This window comes from Vidua chalybeata, chromosome 7 (assembly GCF_026979565.1).
Source record: "Vidua chalybeata isolate OUT-0048 chromosome 7, bVidCha1 merged haplotype, whole genome shotgun sequence".
Lineage (NCBI taxonomy): Eukaryota > Metazoa > Chordata > Aves > Passeriformes > Viduidae > Vidua > Vidua chalybeata.
The window spans coordinates 13,431,630-13,443,063 of record NC_071536.1 but is presented as its reverse complement, the minus strand read 5'-3'; the positions used below and the strand labels follow the sequence as shown (position 1 = coordinate 13,443,063).

Genomic DNA, 11,434 nt, shown 5'->3' with positions numbered 1-11,434 from the left:
TGCCCTGGGGCTGGTTGAGTACAAGAGGATTTTTCCACCAGAGTTGCACAGTATGGAAGTAAACACTTTCAACCGGCAGGAACCTGGAACTGGTGCACAAGCTGAGCAGAAACAGAGCCAGACTGAGTTTACATTGTAGGACTCTCCTCCACACCATAGAGATGTTTTCCATCACAAATGAGATGTGGGAGGTGAACAAGACCTGAGTTTCTTGGTCCTAACGACACCTGTCAAGGGAGGTATGTAGACACAGAACTTCTGTGCCACTGTTCCCGTACAGAAGCACAAAAATTCACCTGAATATCAAAGATACTTTGCCTTCAGGGACATTTCTAGCACAATACTTCAATTTTTTCCTTAGGTTCAGTGGTACCAAGACTCTTCACTGACACCTTCCACAATTTATAAATTAGCAATAACAATAAAACAAGGCAGCCATTCCTGGCCTGAACCTCATGCCAGCAAATATGATATTCACCTCTTAGCCCCTTAAAACAAGCATCCTGTATCTCTAGTTCAGACACAAAAGCTGCAGGGTACCAGCCCTGTGCTTGGGGTATAGGATCCAGGGGATACTGTGGAAGATTGCCCCTATTCTTTCCTGCAGATGGGACAATTGCCTGTGACTATGGTGGGAGAGAGGTTGTCTTCACCTCTGCAGGAAGCCATCTCCCAAAGTTAATGACGGTTTCTCCTTCCAATTGCTTCACTGAATACCAGAGCAACACTTGCTCTTGTAACAAAATGTCACTTGCTTTTCAAGTACAAATTAAATGAGCTTTCCTGAGAAAATAATTGCCAGCTATTAAAAAGCTACTGTTGGAGCTTGAGAGGACTATTAAAATACAAAGAGAAATGTACTACATTCTTCCTGAATTGATACTTCAAACACAACCTATTTTTGTTTTGAAATGTGGCACTAGAACAATGACCAGTTGCTTTTGTAAAGTTTCAGACTGAGAGCTATGCAATCGTTTTCCAAGAGCAGCATTTCTATGTTGTTCATGAAAATAGTGGGGAAAAAAAATCCACAGGTCAGTCAGTCTCTGTCTTAGTCAGCAGAGGAGTCTCAATCCATCTCTCATCAAGTCCACTCTGGGGAATGTCCTGCTCAGGACCAGAGCAGACACATCTGCTTCTGCCAGGGAGTCATCCCCAGGGAAGAGCCCCCATTTTCCTAACTTCTACCTTCTTAGTCCTCATTACAGCCTCCAATTTTACACCAAACAGAAACTTATGTTTTCTTAAAAACATTTTTCTGTTTTTAAAAACATCTTTTCTGTTTTCTTAAAAGCAGATTTTAAACAAGTATTTTCTCCATAAGAGTCAATTCCTCCTCTTGCCATTTTGAGTGCTACTTGAGATAGAGCATTTTGAAGGATCAGCTTTGTAATATCCACATGCACAGGCAGAATTGCATCAGTAACAGAGCAGAACTACCTCAGGTCTCTTACCTCTAGCATGTCCAATTGCCTCAGACCCATAACCTTGAGAATTCCCAAGAAAGGCTGAGGTAGATTTTCTCAAGCCATATTGTGCTGAACTTACACTGCTGCACTCTCCTTTTGTTGACTTTAAGCATCTGTTCTTTTCTGTCATCACTCTGTCTTGATAAAGGTCTGGATGCGACAACTTCCAGTGTACTCCCATCTCCCAGGAACATGAGGTATTAGAGCACAGTTTCATCTTTGCCACAAAACCTTTGCAGCACATGTTGGCATGAAAGACTACACCATTCACTGATACTACTTACCCCTCAGCCTGAATTACAACCAGGTACTGTGAAATGCTGCCCTAATTACGCTGTCTAGAATAGCTGGGCCACTGTTCATTAAAAGAGAAGTCAAATTACTGAATCTCTGTCTCTCTCATCAATCTCTGTTGGTTGTTATTCCGATGACCAGGTCAGCATTGAGACTGCTAATGAAAAACAGAACCTGGGAGATGGCCTCACCAAGGACACAGCTGCTCCCCCACAAGTCACAACCTCAAACACACTGGAGACGGAGACAAGCAAAGCAAATGCCACTGGAAGCACAAACCCTCATGTCAGAAAGCAGAGGTGAAAGACTTCACAAAACAAATGGTGAGAGGGAGATGCAGCAGCCATCTACTTACTGCGAAGTGTCCAAGGGGTAGTTCCGTCTAAAGAAAGGGCATCCTTCAGGCTACTGTGAAAAAGCCACTCTGGGAGCTCAACTCTGGCACTGGAAGGGCAGTGCCAGCCAAGGCAGCCCTGCTGGCACCAGCTGCAGCAGGGTGGCACAAACAGCAGCTGTGTCCAAATAAGGTGGTGGTGATTCCAGTGTCTGACCAATGCAGGTCATATCCATGCCTTGGCTTAGTAAGCCTGCCTGAGAGCTGACCAGAGCCCCAGAGCAACATCATTTCTCATCCACATGCTAATCACCAAATAACGCCAAACTCCAACTTAATCAGTTTTGTTGATAAAGCAAGTATATATTTTTTAAATCTCAGAAAACATAACAACATACAAGAGAAAATTCTATTCTATACCCCTTAAATTATACTTCCTCAAACTGGAAAACAGGATGAAGAGGATCTGGTCTCCAGACCAGGGATCCAGAGCTAGAAAGCACTATAATTAGAACCAGGACTGAGATTAAAGACCCCAGGTTGTTAGCAAAACTAATTAGCTAATGTCATTAGAAAGCAACAGAGAATAAGCAAGAGCCAACTCAGACTCTACAGCAATCTAAGCAAAGGACAGTTTAATAACTGTACTTACGATATGTTTTAAAAGAAAATCACTTTATGGAGTAGATTTCATCCTGGGCAATATCCATACATCTTGGACTTGGCAAAATGGCTTGGAGAAGAGGGTTTCATCATAGTAAACACAGCTACTTCACAGCAAGATTTATTAATACATCCAAAAGAAAGAAAGAAAATCATTTTGTCACACTATATACAGATAATACATACAGTGTTTTATACACATATTACATCAGTTTTTACACAAGAAAAATATACATAAAAATGTAAACTTTTGTATACAAAAACCCTTAAACAAATTAAACAAGGACCAGATAACAAAAGGAGACCAATCTATTATCATTTAATTGATTTTTTTTTTTTTAAATGGTAATACAGTACATTCATTGAGAAGTATGAGGAACATGTGAGCCAACCTTTCCTATTTAAAGGGAAAGTACAAACACAAGCTTTCCTCCCCGCCCCTGGAATGCTGTCCGTGCGCCTCCAGCACTAGAAGCAGTGGTGCGAGGTGCCACTGCTGCCAGGGACCCTGAAGGAAGGAGCCCTTCTTCTGGGGCACCTCTGTGCACCACACTCTCCCCAAGCGACACATCCACAGAAGCAAGCTGGGCTGGGCTGTTTGTGCGTATTAGCCAGGCTTCCAGCTAATACCATGAGACGGGACGTGGCAGTGCCCGTTTGTATGTTCCCTTTAAGCAGTCATTAAGTGGATTAGCGTTGCTGGAGGAAGTTGCTTATTTTTCCCAATGTATGGTATGCTGAACACGTGTGTCAGATATGAGAGGGAAGAAGGAAGGGGTGTAAGAGACTGCTAATCCTTGCTACCATGCAGTTACTTCAAAATCAGGTACATTTGCAAGCTACAATTCACTGGTTCAAAATACACTGCCTCACCTTTGCTTTCCCACTGCAACTTGTTTACATTTTAAACTCTAGTGACCGAACAACTGTATGAGGCTCTTTGTTACAAGGCTGTTTCTGATATCAAAGCATGATCAAGCTACTTTTAAAATGACACCAAACACAAACTTCTCGCAGAGAGCCTTAAAAAGAGAGAGCATTCCCTCTAAGCACTTCAGATTGCCATTTGCCACCTTCTTTTATTAAGTCTAGGGTAAATATATTTACCCTGAACTGCAAAAAAGATATTGGTTGAGCTTCTGACATCTGTTCTGCTCCACTTGCAGATAAATATTTTTGGGAATTGGAGGGAAAATAGCCAAAAAACAAACCTAAATTTTAAAACCTCAGGCACAAAATAAGAAGGGTATTATTTAACGTGTTGGTGAAAAAACAGTTGCAGAAACTTGAACTTGTTGGAAACAAACAGACGATAGATTCCAATGAAGGCTTCTCACATTAAATAAGTTAGACGGGTTACAGACATCTTCAATAAAAACATCCATCCTCCACAAAGTATGTTAAAATGAAACACAATAGTGATGCACTGGTATTTCTCCTAAAAAGGACAGAAGGACATGAAATCTCCTTAGTGATATCAGTACTATTGAATGTAGGAGGTGAACAATGATTTGTACAAAAGTAATGAGGGGAAAAGAAAATCATCAATCATTTATTATAATTGGACAAAAGGGGGATGGGGCAGAATGCAATTACTCTATGCCTCAGAAACACCTGAAGGAAATAAATACTCAGAAACTCGTGTTTCCATTTCTTTCACCTAAACAAGGGTGGGAATAAGGGCTTGTCTGCTTGCTTTTGATTTTTGTTTCTTTTTTTTTTTCCTTTTTAAAATAACAACCCTTCTAGTAAAAATTCAAAAGACAATTACAAATGGCTTTAGATAATTAAAAGTCTCCTTTTTAAAATAAAACTTTGATAACACATTTCTCCATTTCTTCTATATAATGCAGCTTCAGTGAAAGTAATAAGGGACAGCAATTTGCAAAAAAAAAAAAAACTGTGGAAAAAAATTGCCAACCAAGTTTTGTAACATATACACATGTATATGCAGGACATCTACACTCTATATACATATTTAATATAGGTATGCATGAGTATATATCAGGAGATAACCAACAGGTACATTCTCCACATACATAAACTGAAATAGCGTAATAGGCGTGTGCATATCAATCTACATTATCCACACGCAGTACACAGACATACCCATACACACGCCCCAACATATGTATCATAGAAGTCATGTATGACTGCATGAAAGCTCAGATGGAACAGTACACCAGTTACCTTTTTCTAACAGAAATGCAAGGAAGACAAAATCCCATGGCTGAATTGTGGCCAAGAAAAAATGTGTCATAGCCATATTGAAAACATGGAATCCAGTATGGCTTGATGACAGAACTGGAGCAGCATTCTCCTCTGAAACTGAAGCCTAAGATACACAGCACTTCAATGTGACTGAGCAGGTTGCTGACAGCTGCTTTCTGCTAAAAGGATACAGAAGCTCCATTTAGCCAGAAAACAGAAAATAAAACACTTAAGTCTATAATTTACTTGCATAAGCAGTATTACCCAATACACAATTAGATGCAAAGTGCTAGCATGTTAATGGTCAACTCTGCACTCCATTTAAAAATCTCTTTTATGGTAAAGTGTAACAAACTGTGTTTCTTTTGATATGTTTGATGACAACCCCATTGCTCAGAACAGAGCACAGGGCTGCCTTCTGCTTACTTATGGGAAACACAAAACAAACTTCTTTTTTTCTCTCTAGGGTTGAAAATTGGAAGGCAGTATTTGGTGGGTGCAGTTTTCTCATTTTCACCATTTAAATATAATGCTGGGTTAACCTTTTAATATGCTAGGAAGCTCTGCATCAGATTCCATGAAAAGTTTGTTTTCATCTGCAAATCAATCACAGTCCTACTGAATCACAATTGAAGCTGGGGAAGTTTGCATAAGTTCAAGCAGATGTTCAGGGCCCAATTCAGCTACCACTCCAGTCACCAAGAGAATTTCCCTCATGCATAAGCAGAGCTGGATTGGGCCATTACAGCTGATTGCTGCTAGCAAGAGAAACTGCAGAGATGCAGGGACAAGGAGGAGCTGGAATGGAGACAATGGAGCAGAGAAGCAGAAGAAGTTGGCATTTTGCAAGAGGCCTCAACGAGACTAAATCTAAAACAAAAGCAGAGACATAGCAAGGAAACTCCACTGCGAGGGCAGAAGTAACACAAACCAATGGTGGCCAAGCTCAGATCAGTCTCTGAGTCATCCAGACCCCTCAGAAGAATTTAAAACAACTTGTCTGGCACAAGTGCTTACCTGTTACACATCTGTTACGTGGCTAGTCCCTCTCTTTAGCTCACACACTCACTCATGTTACAGCTAATGTACAGGTGTGTGATACAAGGTATATTCCACTTATCAATCTGTATATGTGTATATAGAGATTTAGATTGATTGCATTCATACATATTTATTGTAACTCACGAGGGCAAGTCCACATTCAGCAAAATGCTACCATTATCTCATATACAGATATATCTCTCTGTACACAAAAATGGGTCTATTCTCCTCCACAAAGGCAAAAGATTTATGCTCCTAATTCCCATTACCAACAAATAAGCAGAAGAAAAGGCCTCTGACAACTTCCACCTCCCTACCCTTTGGCCTATATGCATATGTGCCAGAAACAAATTGTGGGGAGAAGGAAAGGGAGAGGGATGCCTGGGGGAGCATCAACATTATTATATGGAGGGTAATAAAAAACAATTGCAAAAAATTTCAAATTTCTGTTCAATTCTAGAAGCTCTGTTTTTCTAAAAAGGTTTTTAAAGTCACCAGGATCATCATAAAAGTGATACTGTACGAATAAATAACAATTAGGCTACTTTCTCCAGCCTAAATAGAACAATATGAAGAGTAAGCCAATCTGAAGAACGTTCCTGACTTCTCACAATTTCAAGTAAGAGCTCTCATAAAGAAATCTTTCTTCTCCAATTATGAAAAAAAGGTAAGTGGTCACAATCAAATTCAAAATTTCACAGCCTAAATGAAACTCCCTTGACTGAATGCATATTTTGTTCTGCAATCCCACAACAGCAATTTTGGGGCAAAACTGATACACACAAATATCCTCAGAAGAGAAGAAAAATCTATTTTGGAGACAAGATCCTTTTATGGAATGGAGACCACTGCACAAACAGAACCCCTTACAATCGAATTGGAAATCATAAAAACGCTGATTGACAACATTTTCCAAATCAGATCATAGGAGATTCAGGTATTAATTTGCAAAGATACAGCAATTCTCATGCCTCTCCATCCCACTGAATGCAAACCTTCCCATTCAGTTTGTCCTGAAAAACTCCTTTCTTCCATCACTCCTCCCCCATTTGTTTTATTTAAAGGCTGTCTTTGGGAGCTTGGTATTTTCATGGCATTTTAAACAGGGCTCAAAGCAATTCATTTGAAAAACAGTAAAATTGACATGATATCAGAGTTAGCCTTATAACAGAAGATTATATAGTAGAGAGTTTCAGTTATTTATATAACAGTGAGGACATAACAACCCCCTACTAAATAATCACATTTCTACAATACATTCCATCACCTCTTGACTACTTTTCTCTTTACAAAACTATGACCTACATACAATATACACATTCGTATCACACATACATCCCCCCCAATGCATATTTTTTGTGTGTATATATAATACATACATGCACACAAGCAGTCTAATTCTATTTATAAGTCACAGTGGGAATTCCTTTGTGAGGAAAGGAGGGGAAAATTCCTGAATAAGACACTGTAGATTCCTAATGTTCCAACTTTTCAAATTCCAACTCACAGAGCTAACTGGAAATAAATACATTAAAAAAAAGAAAAGGTCTTACAAACTTGGTTCACAACTCCCAGCTACAGTAGTTGGATTTTTAAATTTGATCTATTTACCCTGTAACTAAATTTCTAATCATAGGTACAAACCACAGATAAATTATTGCAGAATGTAACACTCAAAATTTAAAAAGAGTTATAGGAACAATAATATAAGGGTTAAAAAGAGTTCTATACTTGTTGATACAGGATACCATTTTATTTTATTTATATATATATATCTATATATAGATATAGATATCTGCAAGGTAGCAAAGAATAGCTGTACACCTTGACACGGCAAAGATCCAGTGTAAAAAGGTGCTTCACTAGTTTGTTTTTCCAAAAAAGCTTGTATATAATTTTATAGCTATTAAAAACACATATGCAACATAATTCATTACACTCAATACAGCTTTAGTATAAAACTTATAATTTATGAGGTGATGTTAATAGCATAAATTAATATACCATTTCTCTTAAAATCTACAATAAGTATTCTGAAAGCTCATTGGGGAAGGGTATCTTTAAATAAAAAGTTTAAAGCTGAGCGTGATGAAAAAGATTCTGTACGTTGAATTTGAGATGAGAGCCCCGAGAAGAGAAAGCGTCCGTAAGCCAGACACTGTTGACTATAAAACTGAACAAAGATTTCTCCTTCTTGCGCTCTCACTTAGGTGACGCTCTACTTAAATTATTATTTACTTTTAAAACTATTAACTTTTTTCTTTTTTCTCTTTTTTCTTTTTTTTTCTTTTTTTTTTTTTTTTTTTTTTTTTTTTTTTTTTTTTTTTTTTCTGTTAACTGCCCTTATTTCCACAAGGAATCCCTGAGACATACCCAAAACTGTACAGTGAAGGTCATCACTGTTCAGAGAAACTGGTTCAACCCCTTCTGGTAGGATGTAGCTATTTTGCATGGGAATCAAAATGTCCATCACTTCAGAATGAATCTATTTGCACCAGAACCAACTACACTGTTTAAGATGCAGGTTAGAGAGTCATTTCAGGGTAAATCAGTCCACTCCAAGGTAGAAGCCAATGCCATTGCAGTTAGCTACATCAGAGCAATCTGCACCAAAGTTAAAGTTTTCCAGAGGATATCTGGGAACGTTACCTATCCAGAGTTCATCTCTGTGGGCACCAGCTGACAACAACAGAAAGCAGGTTAAACATTAGCATTGCTGGACCAAGTTCAACATGTCTATGTGGTCGACACGTGGGTAACTCTGGACATCTCACTGTGTGTGCGTTTGGGGGACTAGCAAGAGGAAGAGGAGGAAGAATGCCTTGTTCTACAGCAAGTAGAACATGGTTTTATGGTCAAAAGCCCAAGTTTCATCCTATTCACTTTCAGACAGAATTTTATGACCTAGAGTAGACTGAAAAGGTGCCAACACTTACTTCAAAGGAGATAGATAAAGAAAGCCTTTTCTAACTATTGCTGTTATCTTACAGCCATGCTCACTCCGTCCTTTCATGCTTCCACTACATTACCTCATTCCACAGTAGCTACAGAAGGAGCAGAGTAAAACTGGGGAAAACAAAGAACTCAACAACCATAAGAAGTACCAGACAGCAAAAGGAAAATAGTCACTACTGTTTGGGTTTTTTTTTTTTTTTAAGAGGCTGAATACACAAGTGAGAAAATTGTTTTAAGATGCATCTTTTCTAATCCTTCTTGTCCCCCAAACTTTTTTTTCCCAACAACAGTGCTTTTGTCTAGTTTTAAAGACAAGACTGAAATTTCAACTGATCAGAACTAAGGTCTCTTATGACCAGACTTCTCCTGAAGTCAAAGTTGAAGTTTAGTGAACACAAATACAGATTTTTGTCATCAACCCTCCTTACTTTTATTTGGGCTTGAACATATTAAGAAAAAGTAATTTAAATTTTAATTCATTACTTTCTACTGATACACATCTCAAATGAAGAGGAACTTCTCAGAAGGTAAAGTCTTGCTAAAAATGCCTCTGTATTCACTGCTAGCATGTGCACTCCCATGATCAATGTTGTACCCTTAGCACCTACTTCATGACATATTAGCATGCTGTGAAACATCTCCCTACTCACTGATCTGAAAAATACTTTGATCTATTGCACTGTCATTCCAGAATCCAAATATATGTTACGAATTGCAGAAATCGCTCCTCCTTTTCATTTTAGAGTCAAATTCACTCAGAACCACAGATGACTTAGCAGCTGGCATAACTTACATTGGAAAAGTGTCTAAGAATGGGAAAATAGAAGCAAGAATGATGAAGAATGTGGAGTGGAAGGAAATAAAGGAGGTATGAGAAGTAGCCCACAAATCCCCATCATTAAATGTTACCCAGAAGATCAGAAAGACCTTGTGATCAGAAGGTGAGAAAGACCTAAAGATCTGGCCAGCACACTAGGCCTGAACTATTCCTTCAGTTACTATTTCTGCCACCTCTGGACCTTGCAAAAGGTCTGCACAGGAGACTCCCTCACATGCAGAAATACAAAAGGAAAAATACCCCAGTTCCTCCAGGGAAGATGCCTGGACAGTCACACAAATGTCTCACTGCCGAAGGTCACTGCAGGTAACTTTTCTATTGTTTGTCAGCTGAAAGCACCTCCTACCACTGTCCTGCAAGTCTTGAAAGGTTAATTGCAGGTAGCTGCTCTTCTAAATATTTTTCCCTCTGCCCAAAGGCTCATACTGTTGGAGAATTCATGAGTGGATTTAGCTCACTGCAGCACAAAGACGGGAAGAAATACTCGTGGAGGCCTGACAATGCCTACAGGGATATGCACCAGCAAGGAGGCTGCAGGAGCTCAGGGAGCAGCTGGAGCTCAGAAGCAGCATAGGTGGCCACCAGGGCCAGCTTCTCAGGGAAGAAAACTGCCCACTGTCTATTGTACACCTTTGCAGGACTCTCTTGGCAAGCAGATTCAATCCCAGAATGTATTTACATATGGTTACAGCAAGATGAAGCTTCAAACTCAATTTCGCTACTGGTTTGCAGGTTCAGTCCTAGGTCTTTTGCCTTGGCCATACCCCTAGAGCCAGTGACAGCTCACAACAGAATATCCTAATTTTTCAATACTCATCTTCCCTTGGCTTCTCTTTGCTGTTAGGTACAATTCCTCTTTGACAATTTCTTTTCTCTGATTTTTGCCTAGCAGGCAATAAGGTTCTCAGGGCTTTCAGTGCTTTCCAAATGAGAACTGCAAATCCCCATTTTCAGTTGGAAATCTAGCTGATGCCATTTTCCCCACAGTGCCTAAGGCAGACCTGCAACTGTGCTACCTCTCAGCATTATCAATTTAATGCCTTTGGGCTCAGCAATACATAGAAGCATGCTACTAATGAGAAGGGATGTAAGCAAGAACCTGGAGGAACTGGAAGGCAGGAGGAGACAAAGTTCTTGTATCATAATTATGAAGCCAAAGAACAAATCAACTTTGAGGTATCTAAGTGCATATGGTTTCCCTCAAAGCTGGTGTAAGGTCTTCCTAGGTGAAAGGAAACATCAAAGCATGTCTTAAAGAATGCCTTATACACCAGGAGAGCATGAAGCTACTCCTGATAAGCCTCTGTACATTGTCAAAATTCATCTTGTGTTAAGTACTTTGTACAGAGACTAATTGAGGTGCTATTATTGCCAAAATTATGTAAATCATATTCTATTCTAATTTTTTTTCATTCTTTAAACCTCCAATCTTATGTGAAGAAATTAACTTTTAGGTTCAACTAGCCTTATTCCATTTGTCAACATATAAAGGGCACAACAGGTACTGAGCATCTGAAATTGCTACACTGGCTCTTTGGTGAAGGGGTGACAAGAATGCTAATTGCTATAAGAGCTGATACTCAAAAACATTTGAGGGGGCATGGAATCTACTCAGGAACCACAAAAATA

At 39.2% G+C, this 11,434-nt stretch overlaps 1 protein-coding gene across 3 annotated transcripts in view; it reads right to left on the bottom strand.

Moving 5' to 3' along the window:
* Positions 1-2,459: 2,459 nt before the first annotated feature.
* The window catches only part of INO80D (INO80 complex subunit D), a 45,924-nt gene continuing 36,949 nt past the window's right edge, over positions 2,460-11,434 (bottom strand). For all 3 annotated transcript variants that reach the window (XM_053948475.1, XM_053948476.1, XM_053948477.1), the window contains one exon: positions 2,460-4,198. The gene's annotated coding sequence lies outside the window, so the exon portion shown is untranslated. The remainder of the gene's footprint in view (positions 4,199-11,434) is intronic.